Genomic DNA, 16,857 nt, shown 5'->3' on the forward strand with positions numbered 1-16,857 from the left:
AAGCTTTATAAAAGACAACAAGACTCAAGCCTGGGATTTACCTCAGACCAACTGCATCAGAATCTCTGGAGAGGAAGCCTGGGCTTTTAAGAAAGACTTCCCCAGAGGCATCTGTAAGCAGCCAGGGCTGGCCTAGAGAGAGGGATCTGGAGGGAGATGCACTATAGACCAGAGCCTCCAAAGACCTGGTGGTTCTAGAGGTTCCAGAAGCCATGTGGAAGACTTCTGAAATACCTTCAAGGAAGAACTCCTCACCAGGGTGGCTCTGGGGCCAACAAGGGCCACTTCATTCCCCTCAAAGGCAAGATCGTTCTCCGAAAGCAAATCTCTGGCTCTCAAAGATATCTTGGGTCAAGCTAAGAACCACCAACCACTCCTCATCGGTGCCCCCTTTAGAAGGCTTGGGTGTTTCTAAGCACCTAATAGCAGCAGACGGGCTGATACATAGAATTTATTCATATTGGGCAGATGTGTGCTTGTAGCAACTCTATTTGCATGAGAATAACATTCTGCATGGAAAACTGGGCGTGCAAATTTAACCCTGATTTGGCAACCGCAGGCCTAACACTGCCGAAATGAATATATCAGCTGCTTCCTCTGGCTTTCAGCTCCTAAACCCGGAGAGAAACCAGAACTCCTACTTCCTGCAATCCGCTTCTCGCTTCCCCAGCCCACTCAGCAACCTGTATTTTCTCTTTCTGGGGACCCCTCTTAGCAACCGCAAATCCCACTGTGGGCCCTGACACCTGAGTACAGCAGGCAGAACGTACTGGAGAATGCTTCTGACCCTGAGCCCCAGAGAACTTACACCATCACCATGCATTCCCAGGGGTCCTTCTGCCTGGTTTCTCCAAGGTGTTGTAGTGGACATCTGTTGTTTTTGTCTGCCAGGCCCACGTTCCTCCTCCTTCTGGTAACAACACCCAGTTTTTTGGCTTTTTTCCTAAGGAGCCACTCCTCCCCAGTCTCAGTTCTCAAGGTCCAGGTGGGGCTGTTCCACCCTCAACCCTAGGTGTGGGATTAGAACTCAGGCCTGGCTCAGTAGAGCCCTGCAACCCTCTGGCCACAGAGAGTGGTTCAAAAGTGGGCAAATGAGGCTATCAGGGCCAAGAGGCTAGATTCCAGGAGGGTTGCCATTTTTGCTGAAAGGGACTGGCTCCTACCGCAGCTAGTCCTGAGAGTGTAGGGTTCGGGTTGGGCTAGGGGAGCACCCAAGAAGCCTACAGAAGACAGACAGGAGCCAAGTGGTGGGCAGAGAGTGACCTAGACCCCACAGTTTGGTTTGAGCTTCTGGTCCTGCCCTGTCTTAAGCCACCAACTTTGTTCCCACATTTGATCTTCTGTAACGAGTTAATCCCTTTATGCTTAAATCCATTTGAGGTAAGCTCCTGTCACAGGCAATCGAATGAGCCCCAAGATATGGGGCTTCCTCTGATCATCAACCATTTGCTGTTCACCAAATTCATTGCTTATTTCCAACCATCCTATCCTTTGGACTCCTCAAGAAGATGGTTGCAAATTCCCACAGATTCTTGCCATCTAGTAAGTCCCAATCTCCTTAGCCTGATATTTCAAGCTTGCTGTAACCTGACCTGAGTCCCGTTGGCCAACCTTTTCCCAATCCCTCCCTTCTGGTATTATACTCGTGCCCGAACCCTCCGCAGATTCCCCCCACCCACCGTTTCATGGCCGTGTTTATCCACTCCTCCCTCCGTGGGTCTCGCCAGTCTCTGCTCAAATGTAACCCCTTCCATCAAGTGTTCTGTGGTATCATGGGCTCAAAGCCATGGTTCTCTCATCTGAACTCTTGTACCTTGCTGCACAGACACCTCTCTGCACAGAGAAGTGTGGCACACTATGGAGGCTCACAGCAGGCACTCGAGAACATGCCATTATTACAATCATAGTGAAACGCAACTTTAGTTCTTTCCACCCGTTTCCTCTGTTGGGCTACTAAACCATAAGTCTCTAGAGGGTCCATATCCAATTTCCCTTGTAGCCCTAAAAAGATAAGTCGTTGAATGAGTAAGTACTCGTGTGGCTATTGTTTCATTACCTTACCAACGAATGGGTTACATTTTACATTGCTGACAGAGAAACCATGAGGTAGAAACACAGGATCAGTTATAAGGAACCACTGAGCCTGCATCTGAGATGAGGCGGGAAATTTGGGATAAAGCAGGGTGTAAATCTACGGCAGAGATCGGGACCCCAGGCTTTGGAGACAACCAGTTGCGGTTCAGAACTTGACCTGGCCACTATTGCGGGATCTGGGGCCACTTTTCTCAACTCCCCAAATCTGTTTCCTTAGTGGCAGCATGATGTTTCTAGGACACAGTTCACAGGGTGCCCAGGAGGGGTACATATTGTAGCACAGGCAAAGCATTTCACTCAGAACGTGACATGTAGTACGTGGTCAGGAAGCATCAGTCCGAGGAAAAGGCAAGATCCCACATCCTGTGCAAGAGGATTCCCTCTTGCCCTTTCCACTTTGCTGGTCCTCCCCGCCTGGAGAATCACAGAACCAGGTGCTTACTGGTTTTCCATTTCAGGTAAGCTATATTGCTTTGCCGTTTCTTTCTGAAAAGTGTTACCTTAAGAATTTCTCTGTCACCCCTTTGCCACTTTTACCCCATCGTGCGCACCCTGAGCAGGTTGTCCTGGGGCACCCAACCATCCCCTTTTCATTCCCCACTTGCCAATCTTGGTCACTTTGCAAAGGTATCCAACTGTATAGGACTTTGGAGAATGTTCAATGGGACAACATTTGTGATCATCCTTGGTGCCTGGTGTGGAGTTGGTGAGCCAAGAGTATTTCTGTCCTCTTGTAGGTCAGTCAACAATTATTTACCAAGCGCCCTTGAATTACCAGGGACCGTGCCGCCCATGGGACTCTACGGTGAGCCAAACAGACCTGTGTTTCCGCTCTCACCTGCTCTCAGTCTGCAACAGTCTCCTTTCTGCAAATGGAAGGGAAACCAAGGCCGGAACCTCACCAGAGCTCTTCTTCCCCTACCAGCTCCTTCTTTATTAAAACTGCAACCTCAAAAAGACAAACAACAACCCTTCCTCCAAGAAGGAGCTCATAATTACCTGCCCCAGTCACTGGGAGGTGAATATGTCCTCTGCTTTTTAATTATATTGGCCTTATTGTTTCCTAAGAAAATAAAAAACAGTCTCAACCGGGAGACTGCAGGGAGCGGAGGAAGCCAAACATAACTTATGCACCTTATTAAAAACAATTAGGGATTGTTTGATGAGGCAGATTCGGCTCCAGATGGCCAGCCTCCATATAGCCATGGTTCAGATTTCTTCTCACCTTCCCCCAGCCTCTTCCCGAGTTTTGCATCATCAGTTTTCTTAAAATACAAGGATGGGATTGTAAGGGATGCTGTTCCCACGTTCATTCCTCTCCTCTTCTCGGTGGCAACCAAGTTGTTTCTGCACTAACATTTATTGGCGTCCTTGGTCACCATCTTGGTCCTAGCTTTAAGGTTGCCAAAAGAAAGGTTGAGAGACACTTCAATAGCCTCTTAAGACCTCTAGGTTTGCCTTGCTGGGTGAGGCTGTTTGCCTGAGGGGACCTTGGGAACAGAGTACTCATCTCCGTTAGACTTAATTTTAGGCATTAGAAGACTGGGAGGGATACAAAAGACCACTGTCAGGTAACAATGACCGCCATCCCTGGACTCACTCCTCCCTTCCCATCTCCACTGCTGCATTTCTGCAATACGTGGAGACTGGAGGTTCTCCCACACACATCACATGGGGATCGGCTCTGGGGCTTTGCTTATGCTGTGCCTTCTGCTTAGACTTTCCCTCTCCTACTTCTTGGCTCAGCTAATGGCTACTCACCTTAGAATTTTCAGCTGAGGCATTACCTCCCTGCCTTGCATCCCACCCAAGTCCTACACCTGGGCTGTACTGATGGTGCCTCGTGTGGATTTATATTGCAATCATCTGTTCAAGGGTGTGTTTTCCCTAATAAACCACAGGCTCCTTGAGGGCAAGGACTAAACTGTATTCATTATCGTCTTTTCAACGCTCGGCATAACGCAAGGCACACGGTTTGGGGGCTCTCCATCCTAATGACCGACTAGGACCACTGGGCAGTTTTGGTAAAAATAAGCCTCCCAAGGTCACACTGCCTTGGGAGATGGTTTGGGGTGGGGCACAATCTTTTTTTAAACCCCTTCTCACGCGATGCTCATGTATCGTTGGGGGTGAGAACCATTCCAGGCATCATTCTGTAAACATTAGGGAGACTGTGGGCATCCATGCTGGGGAACAAGAGATTTCTGGTTCATCTAGGTTCTGCTCATCCCTGACTCTGAGGGATCTAGACATATGAATATAGGGGGAGTAATTTATTTTCCCAGGTTGTTTGGTTATTCTCAGAAAAAATGAAGAAAGGGGAACAAATGGAAATGAGTATGAAACAGCAGGTCTGTTAAACCTAAACACCCATCAACAGAGGGTTGGTTCAATAGTTATGGTGCATCCACAAACTGTAACCATATACGGTCACTGAAAGAACAGATGTCTTTGTACAGATATGGACCAATATCCAACACATGTTGATAAGACACAAAGCAAACGTTGGTGTCTGTTTTGGGTTGAATTGTGTTCCCCCAAAAGATATGATGAAGTCCTTACTCCTGATACCTCCGAATGTGACCTTATCTGCAGACGTGACGAGGTCCTGCTCAATTAGAGTGGGCTCTACTCCAATGACTGGTATTTTGATAGGATGACAGGAATCCTGACACAGACACAGAACGCCAGGTGAAGATCGCAGTGATCCATCTACCAGCTAAAGGATGCCAGGGATTGCTGGCAACCACAGAAGCTACGAGAAGCATGGAACAAACCTTACTTCAGAACCTCCAGGAAGAACCAGCCCTGCCGACACCTGGATTTGGGACTTCCGTCCCCCCAGACTGTGAGAGATAAACTTCTGTTATTTCAAGCCACGCCACTTGTGCTCATTTGTCAGGGCAGCCTTAGAAGACTAAGGGTAGCCTATCATTTTGGCGCAATTATCTATCTATCTTCTTAATCTTTTTTTGAAGTTTATTTATTTTGAGAGACAGAGAGTGCGAGCACAGGAGAGGCAGAGAGAGATAGGGAGAGAGAGAATCCTAAGCAGGATCCACGCTGTCAGCGGAGAACAGGACGCAGGACTCAAACTCACGAACGGTGAGATCATGACTTGAGTCGAAATCAAAAGTTGGACGTTGAACCGACTCAGCCACCCAGGCGCCCCCCCTTTTTTTTAAACCTAAAAAATTTTTTTGAAGTCTATCTATCCTTTTTTTCATGTTTATTTATTTTTGATGGCAGGGTAGGGGCAGAGAGAGAGGAAGACACAGAATCCAAAGCAGGTTACAGGCTTTGAGCTATCAGCATAGAGCCCCACATGGGGTTTGAACCCATGAACCGTGAGATCATGACCTTAGCTGAAGTCAGAGCCTTAACAGACTGAGCCACCCAGGCACCTTTATCTATCTATCTTCTAATAGAGAGACTCCTTCTGAAATGATACCCAAGAAACTGAAAACAAATATGGCCCCTAGAATAAAGAAGAGGATGGCTGGGGGCAAAGGAAAGAAACATCTATTTTTCACGGCATACTGTTTTGTCCTTTTTGACTTTTATACTACATTCACATGCTATTGGTTAAAAATACCAACAGTTTACAATTACTTTGATATATATTATCTTATATATTTATATTTATATTTTACAGCTTGACTCAGCTGCAGAAGTGGCCCAAACGGGCTTCACCTCTTGGAACCTCAGGCTTCACATCCAGAAAATGGGGATAATGCCAGTGACCGGGATAATGCCTCACACGCTGGGCGTGATGCCCCCAGCACGGTGCCTGAACAGGCTCTCGTTCTGTTGGCTGGTATGTGATTTGAGTGTTTTGATGCCGGTTAAAATCCAAACCAGGGATCATGAGTGGAGCCCCAAGGAAGCCAGAGGAGACTGTGGTGGCGGCTAAGAAAGCTGATTGCGCCACACAAAGGGGATGCTCTTCAGCAGAAATGCTCGATAGCAGCCTTCCTCGGTTTCGATAATAACAAACACCTACAGACATTGCCTAATGCCCTCCGGAGTGCGGAACTGAGGGCAGTTCACTAGCATCGGCCAGTGGCTCAGAGCAGCGGTCCCGGCACGTGTCCTCCAGACCAGCCGCATCCGCATCACCAGGGAGCATGTCAGAAATACAGAGCCTGGGCCCCGTCTTAGATCTACTGAGTCTGAACTTGTGTTTTCACCAGATCCTCACGTGATTCAGATGCACATTCAATTCCGATCGGCGTTGATCTACATCAGTGGCTCTTCCCTCTTCAACACAGGCATTCCTGCCCCTTTGGTTAAAAACACAGATTATTGGGGCGCCTGGGTGGCGCAGTCGGTTAAGCGTCCGACTTCAGCCAGGTCACGATCTCGCGGTACGTGAGTTCGAGCCCCGCGTCGGGCGCTGGGCTGATGGCTCAGAGCCTGGAGCCTGTTTCCAATTCTGTGTCTCCCTCTCTCTCTGCCCCTCCCCCGTTCATGCTCTGTCTCTCTCTGTCCCAAAAATAAATAAAGGTTGAAAAAAAAATTAAAAAAAAAACACAGATTATTGAGTCCCGGCAAACCTACTGTATAGACCTGCCAGGAGAAAGACCTGGGAAGTGATATTTTGAAGAGATTCTCCTATCAAAGAAATTCAGGAACCTATGGTGTTTCTACGGAAGGATGGGATTTCGCAGTTACCTCCTAGAACTGCCTGGAGAGAGTGTCTTGCCTCGCTCTCTCTGAATATTCAACAAAGCCTCACTGAGCACTGGCCAAGAGACAAGCGGCTCTAAGAGACATGTTTCCTTACCAGCATAGAGCTTACCGCCTATCGGTGCCCTGAAGGGTACAGAAGCAGAGCCTGGATGCTATCGCTTGAACTCCTGGATCCCGTTATGTCCGAGCCCTCTGACTTCCCAGTCACGTAAGCAAATCAAGTCTGTCTCTGCTTACGGCTGTTCAGGTTTCATCTCTGAATGTTCATCTCTGACACAGTCTCAACCAACATACCACCCTCTAAGGTCCTAAGGCTTCTTTTCTTATAACCATGCTTACAAAGCAATCCTGATAGGGCTTTCCGTGAAGCTCTGTCCACTGGGAGACAAAAGGGAACTGAGTGAGCATGAGAACGTGGTACTGTCTGTAGCTATGGATAGCATAATAAATGAATTGTGACTTTATACATCAGTGACTTAGGAGTTTGGTTCCCATGAGTCAGTATCCAGGCTTTAACACATCTGGGTATACTTAGCAAACTGAATATCCAAACCAGTTCCTGGAATGAAACGATGCCGCACTCGCACCCCACTATTTTCAGGCAGGAATTCTTTAAATAGCAAAAAGTGGTTAAACCCAGCTGGTCTGTAGAACTCCTTCCAACATAAGCAATAGAAAGGCAAACTTTTCCTTTCCCTCTCTTGCTTATAACTTCATTTATTTGTGTGAAGCCGATGTCTTTTTGTCCCTTCTCCTCCACCTCCTTTGACCTATAAAATATCTACAGTCAGTGTTCCGGCTTCAGACTCCTTCTCCTAAGCCCCTATTTCTTTGTAACCTTTTGCTTCAGATTTCTGGTCTTCGATACTCACGCAAAATGGTGCCTGGAGCCCCTTCATCAGCTGCTCCATTCCATTTCTCTCTACACAGAACTTGCTGAACTGATATCTTTTCTTTCCAAAGTTCTCTGTTCTTCCAAATTAGTTGCTATCATTAACACCCACGGGCTGAACAACACACTTCCTTAGGTGTTTATTCCTGGATCCATACACTTAATGGTGTGCCTGCTTCGCTCCATCACTGCATTCCATGGAACTACAGCACAAGGAGCACGCGTATTCCCTGCTGGTCAGAATTTAAACAAGGCCGAACTTTTTGGAGGGCAAACACAATGGGTATGAAGAATATTTACCCAACAATGGCATCTCCATGGATTTGTCCTACAACAGTTATAAGATAAGTATGCAAAGTTATCTGGTCAAAGATGCTTGCGATGTTTATAATGCTGGCAAACTGTAACAGCCTCAAGGTCTAATAACAGAGGATCAGTTAAAAAAAAAAGTATAATGCAGTAAATATCTGTAAGAACTCAAAATCCTATATGATACATTTGGCAAAGGAGCGCTGGTCCACAACCCAACTGTCAAACAGAGAAGAGTCCAAGTTCTTTCCTTGTGTGTTGAGTTGGGTTGAGGGGTAGGTGGAGGTCAAGGAGCCAAACATCAAATGACCCTGTTTTGGGAAGGAGATAGATGGGTGGGTCCCTGTGTCATGATGGCCCAAACTTCCCAGATAGGTTCATGAAATGGATGCCATCAGAGCTGAAGATTCCTGGAACTGCCACCATTGGAAGTCCTGGCAAGACACAGGAAGGACCCAGACCCGTCCCCACTGATACTGAAACCACACTGGCCAATCTCCATCAGGAGGTGCCAAACAGGGAGCAGGAATGGCAATAAGTAGGGTCTTTCAGTTGGAGCCCCAAATGTCCCCGCCTCCAGGCTGCATACGTTCACTGTGGTGTGACCTTGGCTTAGTCCTTTTACCTCACTGTGGCCCTGTTTGCTCATGGTAAAGCGGGAGTGAGAACAGCACTCATGTCACGGAGTTAATACACGTAATGCACTAAGAGGTGCCGTCAGTCCATGGTTAGCACTGTAAGCGTTTGGCATTATTATTATTGTTACTCAAAGTTATCCGTAAGCTTCTTCCCCCTTCTTCTTACTACGTGAAATCGGACTCTGAAGTGAACACTGCACCGCGTTACCATCTTTCTACACGTTCACACACAGCAATTTCAATGACACATCGCAACAAATAATTGGATATTATTTAACTCTCCATACTCCCAGCCGTGGACTACTTCAAGCCCAACTCAAATAGTGATCTCGCTCTTCAAATTTCGATGGCGAAGTCATTCGTAAATTAAAAAAATAAAAAACGGCTTCTTGTTTTGTATGAATCAATTCACAAGATAAATATTTAAATAAAATGTGGTTTCAATTGTGCTCTCTGATGGTAATTACTGGCTCACACTCTGTTTCTATATCAATGTGTTTTCTTTTCTTTTTTTCCTCCAGCTGACTAATGAACAGAGCTGTCAGAAGCCCATTGCTCGTGATCTAGTGAGCAACACATTAGCAGTTTCACATAAATATAAAACCCATATTCACTGCAGTTAGGGAAATATAGGCAGAGTACACGAAAACTCCAAGTACGCAGTTGCCATCAACAGATAAAGAATCCTGGGTGATAAATGCAATTAGCTAAGCAATTGACACTCTCTTAACACGGGAATCGGCCCTGCATCACCCTGGCTGTCAATAAAAGAAGATAATACAAAGAACAAAGCCCTGTGTGCATAGAACATCCTCTATTCTGAAGAGCCCGCGAAATTCTGTATCTGAGGTTATGGGGGGAGGGGGAAGCATATTTATGTAATTTGGGGATAGTTTCAATCCGTACATTGCACGAAATCACATACTCTTGAATTTAGACTCCACTCAAAGTGGGGAGAATGCAGCTCCTTTTTACCTTTAAGACTCAAGATTCTTTTAAATGTCATTTCGTTCATATCCTTCATATCTCCACGGGCTGTTCTGTTCCAATTTTACAGTTTATTCATTCCATGAAAACCTATCGAGTCATTACCATGTACCTGGCGCTGCCGGGGAAGACGGAATCCAGGAAGCAAGCAAGCCTCCAGGCTCTGACACTCGTCAAAAGAGCCAGAATGAGAGGTCACTGGTTCTCAAACCGCTGCGCTCACCAGAAGCACTGTAAACTTGCAAACCGCAATTCTTGAAGATAAATATTTAAATAAAATGTGTTTTCAATTGTGCTCTTCTATGGTAATTACTGGCTCGCCCCTTGTAATCCTAGCGGTCTGTTTTTATCTTCCTGTCTCATGCTGATTAATGAACTTGAGATTCAGAAGATACAAAATTGTGAACCTCAGTGATAAAAGACGAGATACAATTGGTCCAAACCATCCAGTCTCCATATTTCTCCACCTTCCGATACCCTCTCCCTGAACGACTTAGCCACGTGGAAGGTGAGACCATAGGCACAAGTTGCCAGGCCTCCTCAGGTTATAGCCACGAGGCTGGCATGAGAAAACTCAGGGCTCAGAGTGAACGTCCCCCTGCAATTCCCTTGTCTCTGGGCTCTTTTGAAGAGGAAGCAGCCAAGCTTTGTTAGCAGTTCTGTCTAATCCACTCACACCGATGACCCCAACCAAGCCAATGGCACCCTTGCGAGGGCTTGGAAAAAGAGAAAGAGAAAGAGAAAAAGAATGCTGTCTAGAACTCAGGAAAGAAGTCACGCAGATACTCCCTTGATGTCTTTTCTCTCTGCCCTCTATTCTCATATGGTAGGTTATTGATCAGAAATACTCACTTCCTACCCCCGTCAGTTTCATCGGTGGAGCGGGGGCCTCTTGATTTGGGGCTTGGCCTTAAAACTTGCTTTGGCCAAGGGGATATTAACCCGTATGAGGTGACCAGAGGCTCGCAAAGCATGTGTCAGATCGGTTTTAGTCTCCTGCACTTCTTACACTACCAGGGCTCGCCCGATGGTGCCAGAAGGAACAGGAAACATGTGGAGCCATCCCACCCAGTCAGCACCAGCCTTGGCCACTTCACCCCCAGCCATTCTGTACACCCGTGGCCTAAATAGATGGCTTTTAAAAAACGTCACCAAAATTTTGTCCCTGCCTGTTATTTGGCTAAATAGCTATTGACACCACTGATCTTGGACAGAACCCATCCTGCTTTCCCTGCTCCTGTCCTGTGGAGGGGCAGGGGGGGGCACATTCCTTCTACTGTTCGAGGCCTTTAAAGCACTTTGAAACACAACCAAAATTATTTATTGGCCGACTCAAGAGAAAGCCTGAATCCCAGTTCTTGATTTCATCCAAGACTCTGATCCGTCATTTCCCTCCTTTCCTTGCGGCACCGACATCTGGCTTCTTTATGCTCATCTGTACCCAAATCACTTCCCGTCTGCTCCCTAAGTATTTGTCAAAGGCTGGAAAGGCAGGAGAGAAAGAAGAACGTGGTACCATCAGGAAGGACACACGAAAAGACCGCTTCGAGAACTATGAGACAGTCAACTTTGGCAAATACTGCCGTGCGGCTCAGTAAACAAGAACCACCTCATCCAAGCCCGTGGCTTTAGCAAGTGCTCATCTGTCAACAGCTGTCAAGTATGGTACACAGCCACAACCCCTCTCCTAGCTCTGCACCCACATTTGCAACTGCCCGTTGGGTATCTTTACGTGGATATCTCGCAGATGATTCCTGCTCAAATTCCCCAAGCCTGATCCATGATCTGTCATTCAGATTTGCCCTTTTGGGGCACAGTGGGGGGAGGGGCTTGTTTGTGGGAACAGCAGGGAACAGCATGGGTAGTACGTGCTGGGGTTGTCTTGTCCATACCTTCTTACACCTAACCCGGTGCATTTTACTCTGTGGACTTGTGGGGGCACACAGGCTCGCTGTGGGAACTGAAGCCCTCTCTACCCATCCACCAGGAGAGCCAGAGAATTGCCTCCCGGCAAGGCACAGACTGCAACCAGGGGCTATCGGGGATTTGGACCTCACTCTTCTAGAAGGTCACCCTGAGGCACGGCTCTACTCTGAGGCACAGGGCCCTTGAGCAGCAGCTGCGGCTGTCCACGATGGCAGTGAACTTGGTGACTGGCTCACCTCCCTAGCCGCCTCACTCTTGCGCTGCCTTGCCAGGGTTTCCTGGTATCACCTCCCAAATACACTACAGGTACAGAAATCCTTCTTCCAAGGCCTGCTTATGGAAGACCCCGCACTGAGGCACAACGAATACCCACCCTAAGCTGGAAATTCTGTTTTTTTCCTTAATTTTTTTAATGTTGATTTAATTTTGAGAGAGAGACAGAGGGCGAGCAGGGAAGGAGCAGAGAGAGAGGGAGACAGAATCCGAAGCCGGCTCCAGGCTGTGAGCTGTCAGCATAGAGCCCAATGCGGGGCTCGAACTCACAAACCGCGAGATCATGACCTGAGCCTAAGTTGGACGCTTAACAGACTGAGCCACCCTGGTGCCCCTAGAAATCTCATTTTTACACCTGTGTCTAATTGACTACATGCGCATACACACACACACACACACACACACACACACACACACTTACCTTATTCATTCATTCAAATCTATTTTTAAGAACCAATATGCTAGATGCTGGGGATGCTGTTGTGAACAAGATAGGCGGGCTCCTAGCCTCCAAGAGCTTATGCTGTCATGGGAAGGAGAGACGAAAAGGTAGATAAATACAGGAACAATACCATTACCCACGGGGATGAGTTTTGTAGAGGAAATCAAACAGATTGATGAGATGGAGATCTACACAAAGGTCACTATAGGTGAAGTGGTCAGGGGAGGAGAGGACATGTGAGCTGGGGCCTGGAGCGGAGGCCAAATATATGAATGTACAGAGGTGGAGGGAGAGTTCAGAGGTGGAGGGAGGCAGAGAGAGTAGCACAGGCAAAGATTTGTAGGCGGGAAAGAGTTTACGCGTCCAAGGACAGGAAAGGAAGTCAGAGTAGGAGAAGTACAGGGACAGTGACGAGGACATTCAAGATAAAGTGGGAGAGGCAGGGAAGGGCCAGACCATGGAAGGCCTTCCGTGCTGGGACTAGGGGTTTGGGTTTTTTTCAAAGACCCACAAGAAGCCAGTGAAAGGATTTGGGCAAGGGCAAGCAAGGGCATGACATGGTAGAGTTTGGGTGTTTAAACATTTATTCCATTTGAGGAATATTTTGGAGGAGCAGAAGCCCAGGAATTCTAGCAATCTGACGGATCTTTCCCTCAGGGATCATTCCTACTCTCATTCTCTCTTGCCCGTGATACTCTAAGAGTATCCAATTCTCCCCCTCAAGGTGTGTTGAGCTACAGGCAAAACGCAACAAATTGGGATCTGTGCCCTTGTAGAGCTCATAAGCTAATCCAGAGACAGAAGAGCAAGTGGTCACGGTACCACTCTACGCTAGTGGTGGAGGGTGCTGCTGATGAAGCAGAGAGATTCGGAATTCGGACAAAGAAGAGATCAGGAACACTCTCTAGAGGAAGACGTGTAGGGGGGTGGGAGCCAGGCAGATACAGATTCATGTGCACAGGCCCAAGAGGAAAAGAACAAGGTGTACTTGGGTGTGGCCGAAGCAGAGTATGAAAACAGAGTTAGTAAAAGATGAGGCTCAAGTGGTCAACTGATGATTAGTGAATAAATGAGTGAATAAATGGGTGGTAAGGGACACAAGCCAAGAAGAAAATTGTAACGTAACGATCCCAATTCTTTAATATCGCCCTTCAAGATCTTAAACTATACAGTAGAGCACCACTTGACAAATGAGTTAAACTCCACTGAGGAAACATTTACTGAGTACTTACTACATGCTAAGCATGTGTTAAACATGCACAACCGATCTGGAGATCTGACTCTTGTCCTTGACTCATGAAGCCAAGTGACGTTTGTATGACCAAAGCCTATGCTCTGATGTTTCACTGGCTGTTATCAAAAGTGAGGCATATAAAAAAAAAAAAAAAGTGAGGCATATAAATGTCCATCAACTGATGAATGGATAAAGAAATTGTGGTTTATATACACAATGGAGTACTACGTGGCAATGAGAAAGAATGAAATATGGCCTTTTGTAGCAACGTGGATGGAACTGGAGAGTGTGATGCTAAGTGAAATAAGCCATACAGAGAAAGACAGATACCATATGTTTTCACTCTTATGTGGATCCTGAGAAACTTAACAGGAACCCATGGGGGAGGGGAAGGGAAAAAAAAAAAAGAAAAAAAAAGAGGTTAGAGTGGGAGAGAGAGCCAAAGCATAAGAGACTCTTAAAAACTGAGAACAAACTGAGGGTTGATGGGGGGTGGGAGGGAGGGGAGGGTAGGTGATGGGTATTGAAGAGGGCATCTTTTGGGATGAGCACTGGGTGTTTGTTATGGAAACCAATTTGACAATAAAGCTCATATATTAAAAAAAAAGTGAGGCATAAATGAGGTGGATTTGTGTATTAAGGCTAGGAATCTGTTTCCTGAACACAGTCTCAGCCTTGCCCACATACATATGTAATAAGCCATATTATAAACACTTATATGTTATATATTTTCTGTATATTATTAATATTTATAATATGTTCTAATATCATATACATCTATATGTACACACATGTAATTTTTTTTTAAGATCTGGAGTATGGGCCTAATCTATGGCCTTGAACAACAGCTCGGGGTTCTACACCCTCCCATGGGTTCCCACTTTCCACTGTAGATTCTTCTTATTCTCTACAGTCTCACAGTCCAAAATTTTTATTCCCTATACCCTTGCAATCCAATATGGCAGCTATGATCAATATACGCTTCTGGAGTCCTTAAAATTTCCCAAGTCTGAAGCGAGAAGTTCTGTGAGTGTAAAATACCTCCATGATTTCTGAGATTTAGAATAAAAGCATAACACGACGTATCTCAATTAGTTTTTATATGGATTACAGGCTGACATAATAGGTGGACTCCTTTGGGTTAAACAAAATATAATATATTATTCATTTCACCTGTTCTTTTTTTTTTTTTTTTTTTTTTACTTTTCAAACTGTGGCTATTAGGAACTTTAAAATTACATACATGGCTCACATTTGTAGCTCACATTATAGAGTCAGTTCTGCCGTAACGCTTATTTTGAAAATGTAAATTTGTTCCAATGTGATTGCTATATTAAGGACTGATTTGAGCATACTACAGATACTGTGTCTGCTTGTACCCGCGAGGAATGCGAGGTGAACCCGGAAAACTGCACCCGGCTGAACCGAGCTGTGTGGGAACACACAGAATGCTCACACACATACAGGCCTCCAACGTTAGGAGCTACTTTAGTTCACAACACGCATGATGCACCACGCGTCCACGTCTGCTGTTGCAATTTTCTGTCCGGTTTCAGATAAACCTTCTTCCATCACTTCCTAATAACTCATAAGCAGCAACATACTGCTTGTGGACACCAACTCCGCAAGCAAACACCAGATCTTTCTTTCTTTTTTTTTTTTAATCCTTCTTTATTTTGAGAGAGAGCGTGAGTGGAGGAGGGGGAGAGAAACCCAAGCACACTCCACACCGTCAGCGCAGAGCCCTTCGCGGGGCTCGATCTCATGAACCAAGAAATCATGACCTGAGCCGAGATCAAGAGTCAGACACTTAACCAACCGAGCCACCCAGGCGACCCGCGCCAGGTCTTTTCTAAGGTCAAGTGCAACAGATAACTATAGTATTCATGTATTTTCAAACCACGAAAGCGGGATACTACTTTTTACTAGGTTCCTATCCTTCTTTTAACATGTCACTGACAACGCTTTTGGGTGTTGTGCCCTTAACCCCGCTTTCTTCTTCCGTCCTGTGGTTTTGCTTGTGGGAGTGAGGCCTCCTGGTATTTTTCAGACACGCCCACAACTGTAATTCTATTGGACGGTGTTGCGCTACAGAGCCTGGTTTCCCGAAGCAAATCCTAGCACCCCAGTCCTGCTCTTCAGCCACCTGCTTAATAAGATGCTCGATCTTCCTTTAAAACAACCTTTAAGAAAAAGCAATAGGATTCTAAGGTGCCATAGGACCAAATGCGACTATGAGGACTTTGATTTAATAACATCACTGCCAACATCGCTGTAAACCTCAAAACAACTGGTGTGTTTTTATGAGCAGTGCTAGGGGAATGAAGTAAGTAAGTCGGGCTGCTTTGAGGAAAATGTTTTATGGATGAGATGGACAGTGTGGCTCTTGAGGAGGGCTCTTCCTTAAAATCCCAGAGGCCACTATTACCATGACATCACTGGAAAAGTGCTGGGACCTGGGATTCCTGCTTCTGTGATGAGGACACTTTTTTTTTTTCTTAAGCTAGCCTGTATCCCAGCACTGTCAGAATGGACCCTGGGGGCTTGATGGCAAAACCAGCGTAGAATATGGACTCACTTAAACATAGACACTTCCTTAAAAGCTTTTGGTTCGATGTGAATGTAAGTCATTTTGATTACTCAATTTCTATATTTATTAGGAATGATAAACCAAAGTACTTGAAAATAATTTCAGTGGCAATGAACTGCGGCGCTCGATCGATGGGGGACACGGCAGTCAATTACCCTTTCACTTTATTTTGGTCCTCGGCAATCAGTTGGGATCAATACTCTCAATCTGAATTGATAGCAGAGCGCAAATCACAAATAATTTTTTTAAGTGGGCTGTCACAGTGCGTACAGTCAGGTCCAACAGGTCCTGAGCTGTCCCCTACACCTGCACGTGGACAGCGGGACGGGTATGAGCTGTGGCATTCCCAGCCTGGTCACTTTCGCACGCTCAGGATGAACTGACCATATGTCTAGCATCACAACTGCGTCTCCTTACAGTCCACTCTGCTTCTTCAAAACTGAGGCACCTGACAGAATCTCAAGTCTGAAAACCAGCGCAATTAATTGAGCGAAAAGAAATATCTGGAAGGTAAAGCATGCAAAATTCAACAAGGATCAAGAAGGGAAGAACCGTAACCCCAGGGAAGGATACCCAGACGTTCTAAGTGTGCTTGAAAAAGTCGGTGTTGCAGGGATACCTTTCCCTGAAGGTTCAGACTCTGGATGAAGGCTTACTTCCCTCATCCCCTGCCCCATGTTTTCTTTGAGGAGTCAGAAAGACCCCCGAATCACCCATTTAGAAGCTGGATGACCTAGGGTCAAACAAAGAACACCCCTGCATTACTGGAGAGGTGGGTCC

Source organism: Lynx canadensis, chromosome A2 (assembly GCF_007474595.2).
Source record: "Lynx canadensis isolate LIC74 chromosome A2, mLynCan4.pri.v2, whole genome shotgun sequence".
Lineage (NCBI taxonomy): Eukaryota > Metazoa > Chordata > Mammalia > Carnivora > Felidae > Lynx > Lynx canadensis.